The sequence below is a fragment of the Lissotriton helveticus genome, chromosome 2_1 (assembly GCF_964261635.1).
Source record: "Lissotriton helveticus chromosome 2_1, aLisHel1.1, whole genome shotgun sequence".
Lineage (NCBI taxonomy): Eukaryota > Metazoa > Chordata > Amphibia > Caudata > Salamandridae > Lissotriton > Lissotriton helveticus.
Window position 1 is genome coordinate 1,894,813,999 of NC_136059.1, and position 27,657 is coordinate 1,894,841,655.

The following is a 27,657-nucleotide window of genomic DNA, read 5'->3' on the forward strand; positions in this document are numbered from 1 at the left end:
ATATGTGTGAAGATTTACAGCATTTCTGTGCTTTTGATAGCTGCAGACTCTGGAGTGCATACCTTTTGCTCTGCTGAAGACAAATTGGTGTGTTTCTGAGACTGTTTTCAAACTCAAAGTATTTGCTAAGGTGAGAAAATATTTCTTTAATTTAGATAGAGAATAGTGTGCTTTAAGGAGAAAATTATGAATTATGTGGCGCAAATTTCTTGTAAATATGATCCCACATGTGCATGGAAAATTTAGATTTTGAATGTTTGTGTTACATAGCCATGTTAAAAGTGATACAAACATGCTGCAAAGGCAATCAAAAAACGCTTTTATGTGTCTTAAGGACATTTTAAGTAATTTTCCCATGTGCAGTGTTTTGAAATTATGATTTGAAAATCGTTTTTGGGGAAAAGGAATTGTTTTTAAATTTATGACAATGACATAATGGTGTATGCTTCTTTATACGGCAATTGACTGTCCCTGATGTTATTTTTCCCATTTTAATGTAAGACCTTTCTCTGTGGCGCAAGTTGCTTGTAAATATGCTCCGACCTGTGCATGGGAAATTTAGATTTTAAATGTTTGTGTTACATAGCCATGTTAAAAGTGACCCAACCATGCTGGAAAGGCAATAAAAAAACACTTTCATGTGTCTTAAGGACATTTTAAGTAATTTCCCTGTGGGCAGTGTTTTCAAATTATGAATTGAAAATCGTTTTTGAGGTAAAGGAATGTTGTTAAAATTTATGTGCGCCATATGCCCACAAATTTTGTTTTCAGGGGTGCAGCAGGGTGTTCTTGAGACACCCCTGCACCTTTGGAAAAATTCCTAATTTGCGATGAGCTAATTGCTAATCGCAAATTGCACCTTCATTCCTATGGGCCTCCTGCTCCATGGAAATGAATGGGTAATTTGCAATTAGCAATTTGCTCATCGCAAATTAGGAATGGTAAAGAATCGCTATTTATTCCTTAAAATTCGCTATTTTGGAAATGCAAAATAGTTATATGATACATATGGCGGTTAATGTCTAACAAGATAAGAAGCTTAGGGATACATTTATGATGACTGGCGCAATGAAGTGGACATCACTTACTTCATTGGTAGAGCTTTACATGTATTATGTCCTCTGTATTCTTCATCAAGCGTAACTTTAATCTGCAATCCTGAGTAGGCCTCACCTTAAACAAACCTCTGGATAGGCCACACCTTATCGTCATCCTGAATTAATCATTTAAAAAGCTAAAGACAGATTTATGATAGGTGTATGCCTCTTTTGTGCCACTTACAAAACACTGTCCACGGGGAAATGACTTAAAATGTCCTTAAGACACATGAATGTGTTTTTTTAAAGCGTTTGCAATTTTTTGGGGTGACTTTTAACATGGCTATGTGACTCAAACAGTCAAAATCTAAATTCACCATGCACAGGTGGGAGCATATTTACAAGGAATGTGCTCTATGGGGAAAGGTCTTATAATGTAATATGGGAAAAATGACATCAGAGACACTGAAATGCCTTATAGAGAAGCATACACCATTATGTCCTTGTCATAAATTTTTAACCATTACTTTTCCCCAAAAACGATTTTCAAATCATAATTTGAAAACACTGCACATGTGGAAATTACTTAAAATGTCCTTAATTCAAAATTTGCTATTCCTTATTTTGCGATTGCACTGAAGGATTTGCAAATTTTGCGATTCCTTAAATGCAATGTATCAAACAAAAAATATGTAAAAAATGATATTAAGGATTTGGAAACTACCACCAACTTCTAGTTTGTGGTAATTTGCGAATTCTTTTCAAAAATCATTTTTTTCTAAAAAACAAAAGGTCCCATATGACGCCCATACATGCCCTTAGGGCATGTATGTGTGCCATATGCCCCCAAATTTCTTTTTCAGGGGTGCAGCAGGGTGTTCTTGAGATACCCCTGCACGCTTGAAAAAATTCCTATTTTGTGATGAGCTAATTGCTAATCGCAAATTGCAACCTTCATTCCTATGAGCCTCCTAGGCCATGGAAATGAATGGGTAATTTGCAATTAGCAATTTGCTCATTGCAAATTATGAATGGTAAAGAATTGCTATTTATTCCTTAAAATTTGCTATTTAGGAAATGCAAAATAGTTTGATGGTACATATGGTGGTTCATCTGTAACAAGATAAGAAGCTTAGGGATACATTTATGATGACTGGCGCAATAAAGTGGACATTACTTACTTCATTGGTAGGCCTTTACATGTATTATCTCCTCTGTATTCTTCATCAAGCGTAACTTTAATCTGCAATCCTGAGTAGGCCTCAACTTAAACAAACCTTTGGATAGGCCACACCTTATTGTCATCCTGGATTAATCATTTAAAATGCTAGGGACAGATTTATGATAGGTGTATGCCTCTTTTGTGTCACTGTGCGTCACTTTTATGATGCAGCGGCGGTGCTAATTTGCAATTAGCAATTTGCTCATTGCAAATTAGGAATGGTAAAGAATTGCTATTTATTCCTTAAAATTTGCTATTTAGGAAATGCAAAATAGTTTGATGGTACATATGGTGGTTCATCTGTAACAAGATAAGAAGCTTAGGGATACATTTATGATGACTGGCGCAATAAAGTGGACATTACTTACTTCATTGGTAGGCCTTTACATGTATTATCTCCTCTGTATTCTTCATCAAGCGTAACTTTAATCTGCAATCCTGAGTAGGCCTCACCTTAAACAAACCTCTGGATAGGCCACACCTTATCGTCATCCTGGATTAATCATTTAAAATGCTAGGGACAGATTTATGATAGGTGTATGCCTCTTTTGTGCCACTGTGCGTCACTTTTATGATGCAGCGGCGGTGCAAAAGATTTGGTATGAGGCGACAAAATTACAAATTGATGCATTTAGGCAGATGTGTCATGGTGTAAAAAAAACGTACCACATGAAACCAATGCAGCAGTGATGCAAAAGATGCACCATGTCGCAAGACAGGCCTCACTTGGGGCCATATGTATCAAGCTAATTAGCATTCGCAAAGATCAAAATACTACGAATTTCGGCCTTTGCAAATGTAAATTAGACAAATGGTATGTATCAAACAAGTTTGATGCAAAATAAGGAGTAGCAAAATTTGCTATTCCTTATTTTGCAATTGCACTGAAGGATTTGCAAATTTTGTGACTACTTAAATGCAATGTATCAAACAAAAAATATGTAAAAATGACATTAAGGATTTGGAAACTATTGTGGTAAATTGGTGGTAATTTGTGAATTCTTTTCAAAAAGCTTTTTTTAAAAAAAACAAAAGGTCCCATATGACGCCAACACATGCCCTTAGGGCATGTATGTGTGCCATATGCCCCCAAATTTCTTTTTCAGGGGTGCAGCAGGGTGTTCTTGAGACACCCCTGCACCCTTGGAAAAATTCCTAATTTGTGATGAGCAAATTGCTAATCGCAAATTAAACCTTCATTCCTATGAGCCTCCTAGCCCATGGAAATGAATGGGTAACTTGCAATTAGCAATTTGCTCATTGCAAATTAGGAATGGTAAAGAATCGCTATTTATTCCTTAAAATTCGCTATTTAGGAAATGCAAAATATTTTGATGATACATATGGCAGTTCATCTCTAACAAGATAAGAAGCTTAGGGATAGATTTATGATGACTGGCGCATCACTAGGGATGTGCCAGTCATCCTGCGCCGCTGTTCCGCCACCCATGGTGTGCTGCATTTACAATGCGGCGCAGCATGGGGCAAAAATAGCACAGATACGTGACGCATCTGTGCCGTTAAGGTGGCGCATTGCTGGAGTTATATCGCAAGTGCGATGCAGCTCCAGCAACGCTCAGGGGTGCACCATCTCCACAATGTTGCGTCAAGACCTATGCCTGCTTCAAGCAGGCGCAGGGTTTTGACGCAGGTTTCTCCTATCTGATTGTAAATGCGGCACACCATGGGTGGCAGAGCAGTGGTGCACGTTAACTGGTGCATGCCTGGGGATGTGCCATTTAACATAAATCTGCCCCTTTACATTTAAGTATGTGCAGGGGACACAGAGTCGGTGAGGCTTATCCAAGGTTAAGAAGAGATGAGTCCTGTTCAGTGAAAAATTAGACATAGGCTTCACCTGTTCAGCATCGCTGGATATGGCTAAATAATAGCTGCAAAATGTTACTCTTGTTAAACAATTTTACTATTATAATCTCTGAGATTTGTCTCTTACTCTGCAACATCTCATTGTTGTTATCTTTCTTTAAAGATAAAGACAACCTCAACATGAGCGACAATCTGCAATCAGTTGATTTTGACCTCATCATTGAACTTGTAATTGAAACATCAGTGGATGTTGATCCCTTGGATGATTTAAATCCTGAGGATGAAGAAGAGCGTGATGAGGATGCAGATTTGTCCGAATTATATGACATAGGATGGGAAGCTGACCTGCTTGAGCCTATGGAAATATAAACATTTATTTTTAAAATTTATAATTAATAAAAAGTAAAAAGGTAAACCGTTTAATTTAAAAATAAAGACACCTTCAAAAGCAGGTTATGTGTAGTGTCTTCAATAAAATATTAAAATATGCTCATAAAATTAGATCAGATTCACATATAAAATAGCATAGGTAACATAAATATAAATGTCATTTCTTTTCTGGTATTTCTGTATTGTAAATTTGCAAGGACTAAAAAATCTTTTATTTAAAATGTCAAGTAGTGTGTTAAGTTTTTGATCACTGTTATTGTTTTACTGTTTGGTAATACTGGTTAATAACATTTTTTATTATATTTTACCACAGATTCAACTGCAGATCATTTCAAGATTTCACCATGCCTACAATAGAAAGACAGAGAAAGGCTGCAAAACGTCAAAGACAGCAGGCGAAAAAAAATGAGCAGCAGTCCTATAACAAAAAGATTTGTCAAGTCACGAAGAAAGCACCGGGTAAGACCACAAAATATTTCATAAGAAATATGTGTAGTAAAAAAAATATTACTACAGAAAATGTTTCAGTCCATAAAACGAGAAGGAATTCAAATGGAAAGGAAAGGCCAATGAAAAATGTTACTGCTAGCGCAAGAGAGAACTCTGTGCATGATAGTAGAAGGAAACAACAGTTTAGGGAGATTCGTAAACGAATGTTCCGCAACAGGATAATTGGCAATTTGTTAAAAAATATTAAGAAAGGTCAACAGAAACTGGTTTTTTATAAGAGAAAAAAAAAATTGAGAAAGTTATTGATCAGGCATTTGAAATTAAACGTAAGTTATTTATTTTGATAATCAATAGAATTAGGAAGCTAAACAAGGCAATTTATGATTTCAAAAGAAATAGTAGATGGAAGAGAATAGTTAATCGTAGTAATTTTTGTGAAGTTTTTTCTGGAGAATGGATGCATAGTTCAAGCTGTGAGGCATTTTTTAATGAGGAGAGTTATTTCCAGGATAATGATTTGGTGCATGCAGTTGACACCAGTGGTCGTGCTTATGAAGTGAAAGATGGTTGTCCAGTTGAAAAAGAAAAACTTGTGACAACAGAGGCAGAAGAGGTGTTAGGTAATGAGGTTTTAAGAAGACATAATAAGGGTCCTGTGTACACCTGGAAGTGTAGTAGTATTTGCAGTGTGCGACAGGATTCCATCAATTTGCTTTGTGATTTTGTACGGTCATTTAATAAGAAAAGTTTGAAGCAGAAAATAAGGTTGTTGCAAGAATTAGATCCTTGCAGAGTAAGAGAAGTGACAGGTTTGCATGGTCATTCACTGGCTTGTCTTTCCAGGAGAGTATGCCAGAGTGTTTTTCATCATTTCAGGATGCTAGCAGTGCATCATAATAAAGTGAGGAAATTAGTTAGAATGTTGTATTATGCTAAGAGTCCAGCAATTATGCTTAAACAATTATGCGCTGCTCTTTTGCATGGTTCTGAAATAGATGTGAAGAATATATGTGAAGAAATTGAGTTTTGTTACTTTGGAAGTAAAGAGGAGAATGTTGAAATTGAGCAAGAAGAAGAGGGTCATGTGGAAGATAGTGTACAGGTTTCCAGTACAGATAATTTCCAGAGGGAAATTGCGACGTTTGAGGTGAAATCAAGTGAGAGGCCTAATTTCACTTGTGTGTGTTGTCGACGCACTTATTATAAGAATCAGACTAAGTTAGTGGATTTATATGCAAAAAGTGAAAGGGAAAATAATAGTGAATGGAAGGATTTCGCAACATACTTGATGGTAGAAAATTGTTTTGATTTGGGATTGGATCAACGTGTGTGTAGTTATTGTTGTTGCAAATTAAATCAAAACCAGATGCCTGCTAGAGCAGTTCATAATAATCTGGAATTGGTTGAGATTCCTTCTGAATTGAAGGATTTAAATACTTATGAATCTATTTTGATTCAAAGTATCCATCCCTTTCAGGCTATTGTAAGAATGGAGCCAAAGACAGGGAAATTGCCTCCATCAGATTTACAGAGAGGATTAAAGGGAAGAGTTGTTTATTTGCCTCTAGATTTGAAGAAAAACATTAACACAATTGGAGTAGAAAAAGTGGAAGAGGAACCACTGGTTATCTTAGTTAATGGGGTTCCGACAAAGAATAAGAAAATATGGCAAGATTTAGTAGATGTTAGGAAAGTCAAAAGGGCAACATTGTATTTGAAAAAATATAATAAATACTATAAAAATGTATATGTTGCAGAAGAGGAAGTAAGTGAGGAAGAGGATAGCGATTTGTGTGCTGGTCAAATTGAGAAAGTAGAACCCTGTACTAGTGAAGAAATATATGAACATTATAGTGTTCATCCTTTGCATTCCAAGGAAGTCATGGGGAATGCTATTGAGTTGTTTCAAATGAAACAAGCCAAAGGGAGTCCCATTAGTGTTTGGGAGGAAAGTTTGGAAGCTCGGTGTTTCCCACAGCTTTTTCCAACAGGTCAGGGAGGAAGATATGATGAGCGACCTCATCAAATTCCTGCTTCTGAATACCGGACTTTGCGATTGTATGCAGGAGATGCTAGGTTTCGACAATGCATTCCTTATTTGTTTCATCTCCTGTTTGAAAGCGATCTGTCTGGACTGTCATAAGCAGTGAACCACATCTTGAAAAGTGGTATACACATGCAAAACATCTCGGCAAGTGACTTTATGGATAAAGTCAATGTCCAAGACAGTATTTTAGATTCTCACCTGATTAATCTCATGGCGTGTCAGCGTGGTACTAATGAGTACTGGTACCGTCGTCATGGTGATTTAAAATGTATGCTGAGGAACTTAGGTACTCCCACATGGTTCCTCACTCTGAGCTGTGCCGAGTATGGCTGGGAAGACTTACTTGAATTTCTACGAGAGGCAAATGCTAACGTAGATAACATCGAATTCAAGACACCCGGAGAACTGTGCTCTTTGGATCCAGTCAATGTATGTAGGTACTTCAATCATAGATTTGAAGCTATGATGTCTTTCATCATGAATAAGAAGAATCCACCTCTTGGAGAGGTGTTGGATTTCTTCTGGAGAAAGGAGTACCAAGCAAGAGGTGCTCTTCATATACATATGTTGCTGTGGATCAAGGATGCACCTAAATTTGGAACGGATCCAGAAGACTCAGTGATGAGTTTCATCCAACAGTATTCTACGTGTGCTGTTCCAAACGCAAAGGAGAAGAAAAGCCTAAGAGAAAAAGTTCTGCGTTTCCAAAGCCATCGATGTGGAAAGTACTGCCGTCGTAAATTCCGAAACAAGGACAAGTTCTACACTAAATGTCGTTTCGGCTTTCCACAACCGGTGATTTCTAAAGGAAGAGTAAACAGTTTGATGTCTTCGCTGCGACACAATGTCATGAAGAAATCACCTAAAAACACTTACAATTTGAAGAGGAACGAAGAGTCCAAGTACATCAACGACTACAACCCGGTGATTTTGTCCATGTGGAATGCTAACATGGATATACAGTTTGTGGCTGATAACTGTATGGCTGTGGCTCGGTATGTGACGTCTTACATCACCAAAAAAGAGAAGACAGAATTGAAGGATATGTGGGAGGACATTTCCCATGAAAAGAGCCTCAGCAAGAAGTTGTACAGTTTCAGTCTGAAGATGTTGTCGCATCGAGAAATCGGAGCGTACGAATGTTCTGACCGGTTGTCTTCAGCAAGTCTCTATGCCAAGTCCAGGAGTATCGTTTGGGCGAGTCTTGGTCTTGCAGCAACGCGTAATCGAGTTCTCAAACCTGTGCGGGAAATTGAGTATTTGGCGGAAAAGGAGCCAAACAGTACCGACATTTTGAAGACAAACATGTTGGATACATATTATCCAAATCGAAGCAGTCACCTCGAGAATGCTTGTCTGTATGAGGTTCTGCAAAATTACATATTCAAGAGGAACATCAAAGAAGATACTGAGAAAGGAGTGTATGCTGTAATAGGAAGTGAGGGATGTCTGGTCAAGCAAAGAAAATGCCACTTGGTAAACCATCGAAAATTGAGTGGCGAATCTCCTGAAAAAAAGGAGTTTTTCTATTTAGCACTTTTGCAACTTTTCAAGCCTTGGCGTGCAGAAGAGGAACTGCTTGGAGATTTCCTCTGTTACGAAGACTCTTTCAATGCCGCCAAGGAGAACATAGAATGTCCTGCTTTTCCCAAATATGTAGAAATGTTGAATGCGGAAATTGAGCAGGAAGCAACGATTGCAGCCGAGATTGCCAGAGACAGTTCTCAGGACAGTCAGAGTTCTGCTTCATTGAGTCAGGATCCACTAGGAGGACCTGTTATTGAAAATGAAGCTGCCACTGCTATGAATGAAGTGGAAAGAGCCATGGCACATGCTCAAGAGGAACCGGTTAACTTAGAAGAGTTGGAAAGACAACTCAACGTTGAGCAGAGGAAAATATATGACGAAGTTACCATGCAAATTGATCATGGATTAAGTCATGATAAGAAAGAGTGCTCATGTACGTCGTTGAAGCCTGTCCGACTGTACGTGAGTGGAGAAGCGGGAACTGGAAAAAGTTTCCTCATTAAAGCAATTTCATGCTATTTGCAGGAAAGGACAGAGTCATCACTGTCTTGTGTTGTCACTGCTCCAACTGGACTGGCAGCACATAATATTAAAGGGATTACTTTACATCGTTTACTGATGCTGCCAGTGGAGCATGACAACAAATTACAATATCACAAGCTATCTGGAGATGCTTGTTTTGAAGTTTCAAGAATCTTGAGGAAAATGAAACTTCTTATCATTGACGAAGTAAGCATGGTTTCCAATGTCATGCTTGCCTTTGGGCATTTGAGGATGCAAGAAGTTCTCAAAACAGAGTATGATGTGTTATTTGGTGGCAAACACATCATTGTTTTCGGAGATCTTCTGCAGCTGACACCAGTGAAAGGGCAACCTGTGTTCAAAATGCTCACGCATGAAGATACCAGGAAGTGCCTAGGCAGCATTGGCAACGTCAATATATGGTTAAACTTCAATTATGCTGAACTGCATGAAAATATGCGTCAGGCGAAGGATGAAGTTTACAAGACTATTCTACAAGATGTTAGAATTGGAAAAGTGACCGAGCATGGGAAAGAAGCTTTACATGCACGATTACTGTCAAATTTATATCCAGAACAAGATGTTGTGCCTGAGAATATTTTTCAGAAAATTACTGAGAAGAAATCTGGAATATGTTTGATGCCAACTCTTGCAGAATGTGCCAAATTTAACAACAAAATGTTGCATTTAGAAAAGTAAGAGATTGTGAAACTGGAAGCTATTGATAGAGTAGAGCATATGGGATCAACAATTATTTTGTCTGAGAATCTGAAAACAAAATTGGATTCATTAGAGAAGAGTATATCTAAAACTGCAGGTTTTGAAAAGACTCTGAATGTGTGCTTGAACTGCCGTATCATTTTAAGAAGGAATTTACATGTTGAAAGAGGTCTGGTAAATGGATCAATGGGTAATGTTGTTGATTTTGTGAAATACAGAAATAGAGATGGAATTGAATTTTTAAAAATTAAATTTGATGGCATTGAGGAAGTACAGCTAATTGGTCGTTGTTCTGCTAGATTTTTGCTTGTAAAAGACTTATATGTTCGCCGTAAGCAGTTTCCTGTTTGCTTGGCATATGCGGTGACAATCCATAAATCGCAAGGTTTAAGTGTAGACAGTGCATTGGTGAATATTGGCAGTTCTGTGTTCAAGGAGGGTATGGCATATGTGGCATTGTCACGAGTTAGAACTTTATCGGGATTGTACTTGATTGAGTGTGATGTCACAAACATTTGTGCGGATCTAGATTGTGTTAAGGAATACAATAGGTTAAGAAGAGAGTATGCGCCACATTTGCCTCAGTATCCTTTGTTTGAGAAACGTGTGGTAGGCCGGAAACGAAGAAATGAGAACAATACTGGGGAGGTTGTAGCAAAAAGACAAAAAGTCAATGAACCTAAAATTACAAGCAGAAACAAAAAGGATTCTGTTGAAGGTGTTGTTGGTTTTCAGTTTGAAAACAGTTCTGGTGTCAACTGCTATGCTAATGTAGTGGTTAATGTTTTGTTTTCTCTAAAAAATGTAAAAGAAGAGATTGTGGTCAATTCTGATCAAAGATTTTGCAGTTTGTTAAATTCTGTGTTAGAGAAATGTAGCACTGATAGAAGAAACATAGAAAGTGTGTCTGAAATTCGAAATCTGTTACACAGATGTTCAGGCCAAACACAATTCTCTCAAAATATTCAGCAAGATTGTCAGGAGTTTTTAATGTATATGCTTGATGTATTGCATGCTGAAGGTGTAGATGTAGATCACCTGTTTGGGCTTTCTTATCAATGGCAGCATGACTGCGAGAACTGTATGGTATCAAGTACTACTAGTGTAGACTCAGAAAGATTTATATATTTAACTTTGCCAGACAGTAAATCAGTCTCCTTTAATAAGCTAGTAAAAGCAGCTGATCACAACATGGAGTGTAGCCAATGTAAATCTGAAATGATGTCCACATTATTTATACGAACATATGGCCAGTATGTCATTTTAATGTTCCAACGATGTAGGCCTGATGGAACAAAATTGACAACTTTAATTAAAAATGTTGTAGCTTCGCAGTTGTCAATATCAGGAAGGACTTTTGTAACTGCAGCAATTATATATCATGACGGCCCTTCAATAACATCAGGACATTACACAGCTTATTTAAAGTCTAGAAATGGCTGGTCATTCTGCAATGATTCTGTTTTAATTTTAAAAAAAAAATTGCCGTATGACCTTAAAAACTCTTACCTGGTGTTTTTAAAACCAAAATTTTAGGGAAATAATCTCGGGATGTGCTCTGTGGAATTTCAAGAAGTTCTAATGGCTCCTACACAATTTGGCCTTGAGGATAAGTGTAGTTCAGAGACATAACTTCTAACCATAGGACTGGACGTCATGAAGAAATACGTGCACTTTCAATGAGTTCAGAAAAACTGTTTCTTTTTATAAGCTAATTGAAGCAGCCAATCAAAACATGGAGTAGAGGGAATGTAAGTCTGCAATGCTGTCTACTGTTTTACATTGCTTTGTGATTAAAAGTGATGTAGAGAATTAAATAATTGTAGTAGTCATAGAGGTAGTGTAAGTCTGCTTCATAGTAAGCAGTATCAGTGTCATAGGAAATGTAGAACATGACTGAGCAAGAAGGGGAAGATATTACTATTCCAGGATTGTGAAAATGATCTTCAACATTTTAATTCTGAAAGTTGCGGAAATGCCAAATGACGGGATTGGCTTACAGGAAATCCAAGAGTTATAAATGGCTCTGACCAGATTTGGCCTTGTGGAAAATTGTGGTAGAGAGCAAGAAGTCATTTATTGCATGTAACGTGTTTTTAAAAACGATGGAGATTTTCTTTCAGAAAGTGGCGGGCTGAAAGTAATAACAGCACAAAAGAGTGTAAGCTGTTCATAGGACATCCTTGGACGTCATGGAAAGTAAGTTAACTTTAAGGAGTTCTGAATTTTGATTTCTGATGTTGTATGGGTTTTTTGAACACAATCATTTTGATTGTGTTTTTTTTTCCCCGCTGTTACATGATGAATACCTTCAAGTCACTGTTTTTAGTGAAATTTGATACATTCTGAGAACAGCAAAAATAAACCATTTAACATGTATAATTAATTCTGTACTGTTTGCATTTATGATGTACATGTAGAACTGTGTAGGAGGCATGGAGAAGGTGAGGCTTCTGTAAGTGTCAAAGGTGTTGCATACAGTGCTGCACTTCTGCGTATTCTTTCATATGCTAGACTACATCTGCACAATGAGATACCTAAGCAAAGGAAACACAAGTGATGTGATTGTGAAATGAGCAAAATAAATTGCACGTATTTCAATTACATCACCTGTGTTTCCTATCATTACGAATCACATTGTGCAGATCAAGTTTAGGTCTGTCCAGGGAAACATAGGAGGTTTGTACTTTGTTGAAGAGTGCAGTGGACATGACTCACTTCATTGGTAGACTTTCACAGATATTATCTCCTCTGTACACTTCAACAAGTGTAAATCTCATCTTGAACTCTGAGTAGGCCTCACCTCAAACAAACCTCTGGATAGGAGACATGTTATTGGCATCCTGAAGCGACACTTTTCTGAAACAAGAGCAATGCAAAAGATGCACCATGTTTTAAGATAGGCCTCACTTCATCTGCATCAAGATACTGTTAGTTTAAAATGTATATCTTTAGGACTGTGTAGGGGGCCTGGAGAAGCAGAAGCTTCTGTCAGTGTCAAAGTTGTTGAAAAACTATTTGTCCTTCAATCTTTTCCCTTGTCTTTTGTAATTTTTAAATACATGTTTTAATATTTTTCAAATGTTGGTTCTCTCTTTCACAGATTGAAAGTATAAAAACAAAAAGTGAGTAATTTAACGGCAATTATAAGGTAAATATTTTGTACTCTTTTCGTTACATTTCTATCACATTCACCTACTATTAGTTCCACTGCTTCATTTCTTTAACCCTCAGTTTCCTGCCTTTGCTACTTTCCTCATTCCTTTCTCTATTACCTACTTACTCAACTCCTTCCACTCTTTTTCTCAGTCCCTCTCTTCTCATAGTTCCTCAGTCTTGTTCACTCACTCCGTCTCTATTACTCTTAGTGTCTGTGAATTACTTTCCCACCTTTTTTTTTGGACCGCTTCCCGGGAAGCGGCCCGGTTCGCAAACCAGCAGCGTTACGGGAGTCCACCATTTTGTGTTTCGGTCGAATCAAGATACAAGATGGAGGGCAAATAATGTTCAGAATGGGTAGAAGGGGGCACGGTAGATGTATCTTGACCCCCTTGGTTTTCTGAGGGTGGCTGAGGAGGACCATAGTTCTTCTTTCTTGTTCACTCTCTCTGTTTCTATTAATGTCACTGTTTCTGACTGATCAAAAATTTTTTTTTTTAAAAAGAACAGTAACTATAAGGGAAGGAAACAGACAGTTATGTTAAAAGAAAGACAGCTATAGGGAGTAAACTAAGGATACTGTTACCCGCAATCCACTGCTGATGATGTTACTGACCATGTCATGAATGATGTAATATGTGACATCATCAGCAGTGGATTGTGGGTAACAGTATCTCTTGTTTACTCCCTAGAGCTGTCTTTCTTTTCACATAACTGTCTGTTTCCTTCCCTTATACTTACTGTTCTTTTTTTAAAAAATTATTTTTTTGGTTAGCTTCCGGTTCGCGTACCGGGTAGCGCTCCGGGGAGCGAACTAAAAGAAATAGAGGTTGGCAGAGTTCCAAATATTCTACCAATTTTTTTATAACGGGGAGGTAGTTCTGAAAAGAACTTTTTTTAAAAAATTTTTGTTGTTTTATATTTTTTTAGTATTTTTTTAACATGTTTTTTACTCTTTTTGTATTTTCTGAACGTTTTTATATTTTTTTTGGTTTTTTTTTGGGGGGGGAAACGAAAACGATCCATTGTAAAGGGCTCAACAGGAGCAACAAAAAAAAAGAATTTATTTTTTGGGGCGTTTCGGGCAAACATGATTTTCAATAGCTCTCATAATCAAAATGATGCTACTTTCCCTGTAGCAAATGAATTGGTTGCAGTGCACGCACACTTGCTTCACTTCCCCAAACAACATTTGAATGTTTGGGATCATCTCCCTCGCCTCTGGTCCCGACACTTCTGGAACAACCGATCTTCTTGCCATCGCAGGGGGATTTTGTTGCTCATCACGTAGCTGGGCAGCACTATAATTATTAGGATGCCACCTACTCATATGCCGATGCATAGTGAAATTGCCGTAACTGTATTTTTTTTCAGTCCCCCTTGACAGTCTATCACCGCATATACGGCAAAACACGTAGCGTGCATTTACTTTTTTTTGCCCCTCAGGAAATTTAAAGAATTGCCAAATGTAGTTCTCTTTTCGATTAAACCTCCTGGGCTCCTCTGGCAAAAACCTTGGCTCTTCCTCCTCTTCCTCCTCTTCCTGTTCTTCCTCTTCTTGTTGTAAAATTACTTCAGCAGGTGGTCCTCTCTTCTTTGGATTTGGTGGAGGTGGTGGGTTAGAACCAGCTGAAGCTACTAATGAAGCCATGTCACAATGTAAATAAAGGGTCTTTCTCTCACCAAGATGAAAGTCAGAGTGAGGAAAGAAGGAGGGGTTTTCATCATTTGGGAGAAGCAAAAGTTCTAAACCAATGAAAAGTGTTAATTTTAGATCACATGACCTAGTATTACATCATTAGGAAACCAAAAGTGAAATGAACCAATGAAAAGTGTTATTACCGAGTCACATGACCTGCTGTGTTTACGTTACGCGGTCCGCGCCGCGGATCGCTTCCGGTTCGCGTACCGGTGCGCTTCCGGGTACGCTAACGTAGCACGTCATATGACGTATCACGCGAAAACGCGAAACGTCATGCTGACGCGACGCGTCACGATGTTGTTTTCTAACGCGACAGTTGCGCAAACGGAACGTTTACCGGTTCGCGGACCGGGTCGCGGCTCCGAATTGAGCTAACGGGAAGCTAACCGGTTCGCGTACCGGGAGCGAAACAATAAAAATAATATAAAAAAAATTGTATTCAAAACATGTAAAAAATATTTTTCGATTTAAAGAAGAATACATTGTAAAGGATTTGATATTTGCTATTAAAAAACCATTGAAATTCACTGAAAAAACCATAGGTTATAGACCATATATAGTTAGGAATTAGCATTTACAAAACCTTGAAAATTCACTGAAAAAACCATAGGTTATAGACCATATATAGTTAGGGATTAGCATTTACAAAACCTTATTTTACTCACACAAAACCATTGAAATTCCATATATAGTTAGTTGTACTAACTATATATCGCGCACCCGCAATCCACTGCTGATCATGTCACATATTACATCATTCATGACATGGTCAGTGACATCACTGATGACATCACTGATGACATCTCAAATGACATCACTGATGACATCACTGATGACATCTCAATGACATGACTGATGACATCACTGATGACATCTCAAATGACATCACTGATGACATCTCAAATGTCTTACATATTGAAGAATGAGTGGATGTATAAGTGTCTGGATGAAGGATTTAGTAGGTGCGTGACTGACTGTATGAGTGAGTGATTAAATGTGTGTCACTGAGTGCATGGGTTAGTGAGTAAACTGTCTTAATTTGTGCATCATTATGTCTGTTGTTCTGTAAACTGCTGCATGTGTTGATCAGTAGCTATATGAGTAAGTATATGGGTTATTGATTGGTTGCCCAAGTATTTGTATGGGAGACTGAGTGTGTGTGTGGGTGGCTGGGAGGTGTATGACTCTGTGCATAGATGTGTAAGCAGTTGATTCACTAGATATATGGATTCAAAAGTGCATGTGGAAACAGGTGTATGGGCGGTTGACTGAGTGCATTGGTGAGTGAATGGATATCTGAGTGCTACATGTCAAAGTAAGAACATATGTAAAACACAGTACATGTGAGAGTTGACATATATAAATAACTGTGCATAAGAGCCAGTGAATGTGTGAGTGGCTGTATTGATCAATTGACCATTGTGAACTTGTATCAGGGATTGTAAAAGAGAGTAAATATGTGTTAGTATATGTTTGAATAAGTAAGGTATGTATAACTGTATAGTTGAGGAAATGGAGGTGTAATTGATTCTTTGCATGACTGAGTAGGTGTGTGAGTAACTCCATGGATGAGTGACAGTCTGTGAGTGTCTGTTTACACTGAGTGTATCTAAGGTTATTTTAGAGTCTGAAGAAGTTCATCGTATTATCACATGAATGATGTCATCAGTGATGTCATCAGTAATGTCAAATGAGATGTCATCAGTGATGTCATCAGTCATGTCATTTGAGATGTCATCAGTGATGTCATTTGAGATGTCATCAGTGATGTCATCAGTGATGTCATTTGAGATGTCATCAGTGATGTCATTTGAGATGTCATCAGTGATGTCATCAGTCATGTCATTGAGATGTCATCAGTGATGTCATCAGTGATGTCATTTGAGATGTCATCAGTGATGTCATCAGTGATGTCACTGACCATGTCATGAATGATGTAATATGTGACATGATCAGCAGTGGATTGCGGGTGCGCGATATATAGTTAGTACAACTAACTATATATGGAGTTTCAATGGTTTTGTGTGAGTAAAATAAGGTTTTGTAAATGCTAATCCCTAACTATATATGGTCTATAACCTATGGTTTTTTCAGTGAATATATATATATATATATATTCATTGAAAAAACCATAGGTTTCACACGTTATAGTTAGCTGAACATTTCTCTCATACAAAACCTTTGAAATTCCTCCGTTATAGTTTGCTCAGCTAACTATAACTTGTGCGCCCGCAATGCACTGCTGATGACGTCACATATTACATCACTCATGACATGGTCAGTGACATCACTCATGACATCACTGATCACATCTCAAATGACATCCCTGATGACATCATCCAGTGAATGTATGTCTTTCTGAAAAATAAATATTTTTTATATATGTATATCTAAACGTCGATGGAAGAATAAATGGGTAAATAAGTGTCTAAATGGTTTTTTTTTTGTAAATTTGATTGTATAACTGACTTATTAAGTATATTTTAGTGAATAGGTGTATTAGCGAGTAATCTTTAAATCTTTAAATATCTGTATCAGTGTCTCACTTTGTACATAAGTGGCTGCATGGGTTGGTGATTAGCTACATCAGTGTGTATATGGGTTATTAGTTGCTTTTTTGAATACCAAAATGAGTGTCTGTATGGTTCGGTGGGGAGTATTACTTAGCGCACAGATGCATGAATGACTGACTCACTGTTTGCATGTGTTTAGAAGACAGCATGTGTGCAGGACTGTATGGGTGGATGAGTGTGTGTATGGGTGTGTTAGTGAGTGAATGACTGTCTCGACAGTATCTTTATGAGTAACTACATATGTTTTAATCTAGTATATGTGAGTATTGATGTATATAAGTGAGTATATGTCAGAGCGAGAGATTCTAAGACTTCCTGTATAAATAAGTATGAGATTATATAAGTGATTGTTTAAGAGAGTAAGTATGTGTACGAATCTGTAGAAGTTAGTGTAGTGGTTGGTGTATAGCTGTATATGCAAGTAAATGGATATTTGCATGTGTGAGTATGTGTGTGAGTAACTCTATAGATGAGTGTTGGTGTATAACAGGATGTATAGGTGTATGAGTACATATGATGAGTGAGTACATGTATGAGTGACTATATAGAATTGTTGGTGAAGGAGTGGATGTGTATGTAGATTTTGGAATTACTGAATAGGTTATTCTAACTGGAATTGGTATTTTTTTGAAAATATTAGTTTCTATTTTTGATTGTATGTATCAAAGGTTATATTACAGTGAGAGGCGGTCTGCCACAAGGATGATGTCATCAGTGATGTCGTCAGGGATGTCATTTGAGATACCATCAGTGATGTCATGAGTGATGTCACTGACCATGTCATGAGTGATGTAATATATGACGTCATCAGCAGTGCATTGCGGGCGCGCAAGTTATAGTTAGCTGAGCTGACTATAACAGAGGAATTTCAAAGGTTTTGTATGAGAGAAATGTTCAGCTAACTATAACTTGTGAAACCTATGGTTTTGTCAATGAATTTCTAAGGTTTTTTAAATCCTAATTCCTAACTATAACGTGTGTGAAACTTATGGTTTTTTCAATGAATTTGCAAGGTTTTTTAAATGCTAATTCCTAACTATAACGTATGTGAAACCTATGTTTTTTTCAGTGAATTTCAAAGGTTTTGTAAATGATAATTTATAAATGTATTAATAATTATGTCTTTCTTTTTATACTAATTTCTTATATTTTTAATATAAATATTTATTTTATTTTTTAGATTATATTTCATATTCTTATTATAAAATAATAACAAAACTAAATTGCAAAGGAATTTTGGATTAATAATTGCTTGACGTCGGTTGCAAGTATAACACAGCTCCACCAATGCTCTTGGGGCCCAATGCTCACAATGCTGTTTCAATCCTTACACCTTCTTCAAGCATGTGCAAGGTTTTGACGCAGCATAAGCTCAAAAGTGACTGAATGAAATGTTATACATTTCACTCAGTCACTTTTAGGAGGCGTTGCTGCACCCCCTTCTGCACAAGAAAGTCTCTTCTGGCGCAGCGCTTTACAATGTAATACACCCTCCAGATGCGTCACATTGTTAGTAGCACACACGATGGCATATCTTTTGCACCCCCGCTGTGTCACAAAAGTGACGCAACAGCTGTGTAAAAGAGGCATAAGGGGATTGTAAATCCGCCCCTAACATATTCAAATTCACCCAGGCAGTTTCACCAGCAGCACACATTGAAGCATAGACTTGTAACATATTTATGTACATATGTTACATTCAAGTGCTTCGGACATACTACAGTATACTATAGATAAACACCTTATAGATTTATGCTGTAGCACTTCCTTATAGTTCTGCACTTTCACATTCTGCATGCACTAGTAAGATATTCATCTTTTCACTTATGGACTACACATTCATTCTGACAAACTTTTACACACTAACATAGAAATATAGTTCTTTCTTTGACCAGTGAAGGTAGTTCGAAAAAGAACTGGGCTTTTTTTGTTTTGTAGTTTTTTTTGTGTTTTCTCAACAAATTCCAAGCGGAAGAAAAGAATGAAAAAAAAAACCAACTAATGTCAAGGACAGCAATGATCCTGCATCCTGCATTTCATTAGGTCTATAGACTGTTCCCCATAACACAAAAGTTTATCGCAATAAATGCATAGAATTTTAACTTTAGCAGAGGCAGAATCAATATGTGGGTGTGGACTGCTTGCTGAAAATGCTATTGCCGCAGTTGATGTGCTTGGTGTAGCAGCAGGTGGGTTCTCGTGCAACCTCCGTCTTGCAGCTCGAGCAAAGTTCTTGGGGTGCAAGTTCTTCACGTGTCGCACCATATTTGTGTGCCATAGGAGTATTTTTTACATGGATCACCCCTTGAAAGAGTTGTTTGGCAGATTTTGAGGTTACTTTTGGAGCATTAACCTTTTTTTGTCCTTCTGGAAAAGTAAAAAACTTCCAAATTAGAGCTTCTTTCCTCTTCTTTGGACGTTCTTCAGGAATGAAATCTCCCTCTGAAGAACTGCTGGAAGATGACTCCATAGCTCTTATTATTGTGATCTTCCTTCTATTGAGAAGATTCTCAGATGAAATGCTTCTTCTTAGAAACTCAAAGTCGAATAAGTATAATGGGATGGAACTTTCAACAGTCGCAATAGGAAAAGTTATGAACCAATCAAATCTCTAAAGTCACATGCCTTTGGGTACGCTTATGATGCGCTTACGCAGTACGCGTGATGTTCTACCGCGATTTGTGTAATTGTTTTTAAAAGTAAAATATGATTGTTACAAGTATTAAAAAAAACAATCATAGTTATCCCAAATGTCTGCCCTTAGTATGTACATTAAATACATAACTAAATGTTTTAAACCAAGTAGAAACATTGCCCCCTTTCGCGTACAGAACGCCGTACATGACGTCACACGGAAGCTTTAATGCGACACGTAATGTCAAAGCATATTCGTATCGTATGTGCGGGTACACAGTGAGTATGATAAGCAGTACAAACTATGGTGCGATCACCCTCTCAGTGACAAATCAGAGCTCAGGGCGCGCTAAGGAGAATGATTAGAAGTGTTCACTCATTGCAGATCCGATTCTGGGCCTGTCTCTGCGTACATTATAACATCGCCCCCATCTCTCTCTGTTGTTAATTGTTAGTGCACACACTCATACTTGCACATGCGCGGTGCACGCCCGCCCACACTACCCGCATGCCACCACCTAGCATGCTTGCTATCACTAAGCCTGGAAACCAATACATTACCCAATGGGATGTCCCCAAGGGCTGTAATTCTTGCAGACCACGAAAACGCTACCAATGATGGCCCTGGGCTTGGTTTGGTCAGCCCCCGTGGTTGCCATATAATGCAGGCACTGATGTGAGCACGCTCTCTTTTGCCTGCCTGTGCTGCGGTGACAGACAGACTGTCGAAAACACCCCAGACTCAGCAAAACCACAGCCTTTGAAGACACGACAACAGATGACAGAAGCAAAGGTAAGAGAAGACGTCACAACATCAGCCTCCACTGTAAATTGTATATGCATAATGCTATTTTTTTCTCCTTCGTATGGCTTTCCTACCCCTCAATGGTTTTAAATTGTGCTCACATAATTGAAATATTTCTTTATAAGTCACACGGTCCTATACACCTCTAATTTTAAAAATTGTGCGTGCATAAACTTCTGTGTCGTATTTCTGTACTACGCCACATGCTTAGGCCTCTATTATTATTAATTGTGCGTCCATGATAGTATTTGTTTTTCTGCATCACGAGGCCGTCCCAGGCCTGTAATAAGTTATTGATCTTCCTTTGTTTGCTGAAGCTGCAACAGTCTAACTACGGAATATTAGGAACCCACATTAAAATTCACTTTTGATAGTAGTTACGCAACTCAGTTTACAATGACTATTCAAAATATCCTTTTGTTTCCTTCACCAAACATCGTTCAGAAGCAACCACGACCTATCGAGCAACAGCAATGGAATTGTCTCCAACGTATTGAATATACTATGACGTATAGAAGCAGAGTTCAAGTCGAGTGGTGAACTCCGGTGGCCACACTGTTTATACAAGGTAAGCACAGCAGCCTAGATCTACAAAGCCTTCATAGCAATGCATTAGAAATAAGTCGGCATAACGGGCGTCAGTAACGCAGTAGGGACTTCGATATAGATACCACTTGAACGCGGCACTATGACAACTGAAATGTACCAGGTACACTGCACTCGTAAAACTGCAGTGTTAGCTTTATTTGTGAAACGAGAGAGGGCCATTTTATCAAGCCTTGGAGAAAAAATTATCGCCACTTTATTGGGAGCAAAGTACCGCTAAAGTGGCGATAATGGGTTTGATAATATGCTCTATGCAATTCCAATTGAAGCTCATGTTAGATGTGAAGGACATCTAACATGAGCTTCGATTGGAATTCCATAGAGCATATTATCAAACCCATTATCGCCACTTTAGCGTCACTTTCCTGCCGATAAAGAGGCGATAATTTTGTCGCCTAGGCTTGATATTATGGCCCAGAATGCGTAGTGTACAGCAGCTTCTCTGTAAAATCTATAATTACCTCCGAGCAGTGACAACAGATAGGTTACAACAGTCTGACAAACAGATCCACAACCTTATTACGCTACTTTTGAGTCACTTTTAACATGGGTAAAGTGATGCAAGTAGCTAGTAAATCTATATCTGACTTTTCAAGAGAAAATCTCAACTCCAGACTCTGCAACACAGTTTTAATGTTGTTTTCTCTCTCTCACTCTCTGTGACAACATTTCTCTTTCTCTCTTAAACTTACAGACACTGCTGTCTGCTTGGAGGTGTAGAAGAATTGTTCAAATTAAGTCGTGAACTCTAATTTCTTATGTGTTTGGCCGTAAGATTCATACAACGGTAAGCACAGAGGCCTAGATCTACAAATCCTTCATAGCAATGCATTAGAAATAAGTCGGCATAACAGGCGTCAGTAACGCAGTAGGCACTTCCATATAGACACCACTTGAACGCGGCACTTTAACAAGTGAAATGTGCCAGGTACACTGCACTCGTAAAACTGTAGTGTAACTTTTATTTGTGAAAGGAGAGAGGGCCATATTATCAAGCCTTGGCAACATAATTATCGCCACTTTATTGGCAGCCAAGTGCCGCTAAAGTGGCGATAATGGGTTTGATAATATGCTCTATGGAATTCCAATCGTAGCTCATGTTAGATGTGAAGGACATCTAACATGAGCTTCGATTGGAATTCCATAGAGCATATTATCAAACCCATTATCGCCACTTTAGCGACACTTTCCTTCCGATAGAGTGGCGATAATTTTGTCTCCCATGCTTGATATTATGGCAGAGAGTTCGTAGTGTACAGCAGCTTCTCTGTAAAATCTATAATTACCTCCGAGCAGTGACAACAGATAGGTTACAACAGTCTGACAAACAGATCCACAACCTTATTACGCAACTTTTGAGTCACTTTTAACATGGGTAAAGTGATGCAAGGAGCTAGTAAATCTATGTCTGACTTTTCAAGAAAAAATCTCAACTCCGGAATCTGCGACACAGTTTTAATGTAATTTTCTCTCTCTTTCTCTCTCTCACGCTCTGTGACATAATTTCTCTATCTCTCTTAAACTTAGACACTGCTGTCTGCTTGGACGTGTAGAAGAATTGTTGAAAACCAGTTGTGACACCAACTGCCTGAAATGGTTAGCCGCAAGGTTTATACAACGGTAAGCACAGAGGCCTAGATCTACAAAGCCTTCATAGCAATGCATTAGAAATAAGTCGGCATAACGGGCGTCAGTAACGCAATAGGCACTTCCATATAGACACCACTTGAACGCGGCACTATAACAGAACTGGAATGTACAAGTCACACTGCACACGTAAAACCATAGAGTTACCAAAACTTGTAGGGGCATATTATCAAGAACGGCGATAAAATTATCGCTGTTTCAGCGGCAGGAAGCTGCTGCTAAAGCGGCGATAATTGGCTTGATAATAAGCCCTTGTGAATTCCCATAGTAGCCCAGGTTAACACCAGAACCTGGGCTGCTATGGGAATTCACAAGAGCATATTATCAAGCCCATTATCGCCGCTTTAGCTGCAGTTTCCTACCGCTAAAACGGCGATAATTTTATCGCCGTTCTTTATAATATGCCCTGTAATGCTTCAGCTCATTTACTCACATCGACATAATTCTAAACTCTAATTTTCTTTTTTCTTTTGCAGATTACCAATCGGACACCTTTTGGAATCCATTTCACAATTTGTTTATAACATTGTTTGTTAAAGTTATTTTTCTAGTTCTAATCTAGTTATAATTGAGTTTCGTTTATATTTATTGTTTAATAAAAGTTCATTAAAAAAAACTGCATACTTCTTTTATTTTGTGCGGGAGGGGTATGACGGTCCACAAAAAAAATAATGTTGAAATACTATAGTAAGATATTCAAGACTAGGATTGAAAACTACTGAGTTCTAACTAACAGATATAATAAAAACCACGGTGAAAAACTACTAAAATGGCGGTGGACGGAGTACGTAATCAACGTTTGGCGCCTCGGCACTACCTTTCAAATAAATATAGATATGATTATTAATACTGTACAAAAGTACAGCAGCGGATGACACACACGAACCGGGAAAAGAAAGCGACAGATTTACTACCTGAAATAAAGAAAGGTTTGCTTGTTGAACTTGAAGAAAAAGAAAACGTGGGCTTCGAAATGACACTGCACATGCGTAGTGAGTACAACTGCTACATAAAAAAAGAAAGCTTTACATACTATCATAGAAATGAAGGAGCATACTATCAACAAAAGGCGATACATTATCGCCAGTTTTATCGACAGGAAACTGCCGATAAAGCGGCGATAATGTGCTTGATAATAGGCCCTTGTAACTTCCCATAGCAGCCCAGGTTCTGGTGTTAACCTGGGCTGCTATGGTTATTCACAAGGGCATATTATCAAGCCCATTATCGCCGCTTTATCGGCAGTTTCCTGACGATAAAAGCGACAATAATGTATCGCCTTTTGTTGATAATATTGCCCATTGCTCTTTTTTTTTACCAGTAAACTTAGGTGCATATTATCAAGGACCGGTGTTAAAATTAACGCAGTTTTATCGGCAGGAAACTGCCGATAAAACGGCGATAATGAGCTTGATAATACGGCCTTGTTATTTCCCATAGAAGCCCATGTTAACACCAGGACATAGGCTTCAATAGGAAATTACAAGGACGTATTATCAAGCCCACCCTCCCAACATTAATAAAAAGCTCCAGACAATGCAGGTACCCGGAGCTGGAAGGTCAATTTACAAATCGCTGCCTCAGAAAGGTGGCGTTTCCCATGACGTGTACGGGGAGAGAGAGAGAGAGAGCTCAAAACATTTTTTTTTTTTAACCCCTTCAGTGCTAATGACAAGGGTAACTCGTCATGGAGTTTCCATTGATTTCAATGGAAAGTCAATGGGAAGAGGGGGATGTACCTTAGCAGCCAAGTGGTTAAAAAGACCCGAGGGGTGCCGCTCACCGAGTCTGCGGGGAGTAGGACCGTAACCCCCCTCGCATACTAAGAAATAAAACCAGAGGATTACCGTTTTCCAGTGCTCGGGGCACCTTACAAGCCCCCATTATGCACCAAAATAATTACCCCCGTAATTTGCCCCCCGGAACCTAATGAATAAAACGGACTTCTAGTTTTTTTTCCACCTTTTCCACCACGGGTTTGTAAACAACAGGCATTCCTTCAGATTGTACACTATGGGCCTTATTCTGATGCGATTAGGAACGGCTCCGAACCTTGGTCAGAGCCATCCTAACCGCATCGGACTTGCCCGTTTGGATTTCTTTCTGACTGAGCCATTCCAATGGGCGCGGTGGGAATGGAATCCGACTCGGTTTTCTGGATGGCTCCAGATGGGCTCAGAGAGCCTGTCCCCCATTCGGAAACCCTTCAGTACTCCCCCGGCCGGCTCTTTTCCGGCTATAGGAGTACAATAGCCTAGGGAGAACCATCTAGGGGGCACCAATGGTGCTCCCCTGTTGATCCCTGTGACAGGCACCTTGGGTGCCAGCCACAGGGCGCAGGGATGAACTGCACCTCTGCACTTAACGATGCGAGCATGCATTCCATTGTTAATTAAAGGGTTGCAATCGGACAGGGTTCGATCGCATCCTATTTGCAGGTCTGGAACGGACAAAAAGAGGTCGTTCAGTTCCAGTTCCTGACTGATGTCAGATGGACTCCGGTCCGTCCGACATTGGAATCAGTCCCTATAAGTACGGTGATGTGATGGTGGTATGTACAATATTAGTAATGATATTTCCATGATGTGTGCACACTCTACAAGTATTTACTGTAGTGCACTGCTGGGATTGCTATGACAATTGCCCAATTGGCAAAGTGATTTGTGTAATCCATATGATGTCATGACAAGTGCCTAGTGGCACAGTGATTGTGATCTAATGTGTTTTTATGAATAATACAAAGGATATTTCTATATAGCTTTGTGTGGGTCTCTTTTGTGGTGTGCCTAGTGTGTCACTGTTGTGTGAGTGTGTTATGCAAAAGCTTTACACATTGCCTCTGGGATAAGCCTGACTTCTCTGCCAAGCTCCCAAGGAGGTGAGCAGGGGTTATCTTCAGTGTGTAACTCCCTTGCCCTGACTAGAGTCGTGGGTTCTGCCTGGCTTAGGTACATACCCTGGCCAATCAGAAACCCCATTCACACACACATGAGTGGGTGTGTACATTTTTGTATGGGTGAGCGAGCGGGTGTGTCTTTAAGTTTACTAGTAATGAATGGCTATGTGACTATCTCTATGGGTGAGTGAGAAGGTGTGTAAGTAGCTGTAAAGGTGAATGAGAGGGTGAATAAATGGCTGTATGCCTGAGTGTATGTGAGTATCAGTAACTGTATATGGTGAATGAGATGGTGCATGAGTGGCTGTATGGTGTCTGAACAGGCATATACATATATGGGTGAATGAGTGTGTATGGGTGTATGAATGGGTGTGCAAGTGGGTTGGGTGTATGGGTGAGTAAGTGGGTGTGTGACTGTATGGGTGAGTAAATGGGTGTGTAAGTAGCTGTATGGGGGAGTAAGTGAGTGAATTTGGGAGAGGTTATATGGGATGGTATATGCTTGTGTCAGTCACTGTATAGGTGAGTGAATACAATTATTTATTTACAAAGTTGTATATAGCGCAAACATTATCCCAAAGGATATCAGGGTGCTTTACAATTGGAGGTAACAATTGAAGTACAGGTATCAGATAGGAATACCAAAACAAAACACTTATTAAAAACCATACCAAACAAAAAGGTTACAGACAAAATGGGTCAGCGAAGAAAAAGACAATAAACTAGTACATAGCGAGCTAGGAGGGGAGCAGAAGATTTGTAAAAACAAGAATAGCATCCAGCGCAGGGCTTAAACGTGTAAGTCCAAAGCAATAGAGCAGACAAACCAAAATCCTTTTAAGGTAAGGATTTGTTCATAGGAATCTTTTTACTTCCAATTTGAAAGCAACCTTGGAGGAGATTCTACGTATTTGAATGAATGAATGAATGAATGGGTGTCTTATAACGCGCAAACTTAACCCAGGAGGGCATCAAGGCGCAGGTAACATACAGACAAAAAACAGAAGGCAGATACCACAGAAATTAAAATGCCTGGGAGAATAGCCAGGTCTTCAGAAGTTTACGGAAGATCATAAGTGAGGGTTGTCTGGTAAGTTCAGGGGGGGAGCGAGTTCCAAAGTTTGGGGGCCAAGGTGGAAAAGGCTCTTCCTCCCCACTTAGCCTTTTTAAATCTGGGAATGACGAGCATATTTCTAGAGGCCGAGCAAAGGATTCTGCTCGGGGTGTAGAGGCTAACAAGGGATCTTATCGCTTCGGAACCTGATCCAAAGACTGCCCTATGTGCCAGACAGAGGAGTTTGAAAGATATCCTGGCTTGAATAGGTAGCCAGTGGAGATCTTTCCTGGCCAAGGTTGCCGATGCCCGACTAGGGAGGTTCAGGACCATCCTGGCTGCTGCATTTTGGACTACCTGTAGACGCTGAAGCGATTTCTTATTAATGCCACCATAGAGCGCATTACAATAGTCTAGCCTCGATGAGACCAAGGCGACTGTTGACTGTTTGCGGGCCTCAGGCGACAGATATGGGGCAATCTTCTTCAGTGTCCGGATGGTAGCGGAGCAGGTGGCCACCGTTCTATTGACCTGGAGGTCAAAGGAGAGGGCTGGATCTATGAGTACGCCCAAATTCCTAGCCGAGTGGGTAGGCAGGGGACACTCTCCTAAGGAGGAAGGCCACCAATCTCCCGACCATAAATCCTGGCTCCCTCCGAAGACCAAGACCTCCGTCTTTTCCCCATTCAGTTTTAGGTGGTTGCGTATCATCCATTGCGAGACTGCCTCCATACACGATCGGAATCTGAGGGCAGAATCTTTTATCGGCTGAGTGGTGGAAACGATAATCTGGGTGTCATCAGCGTACGATAGTACATGGTACCCAAAAGATCGCACAA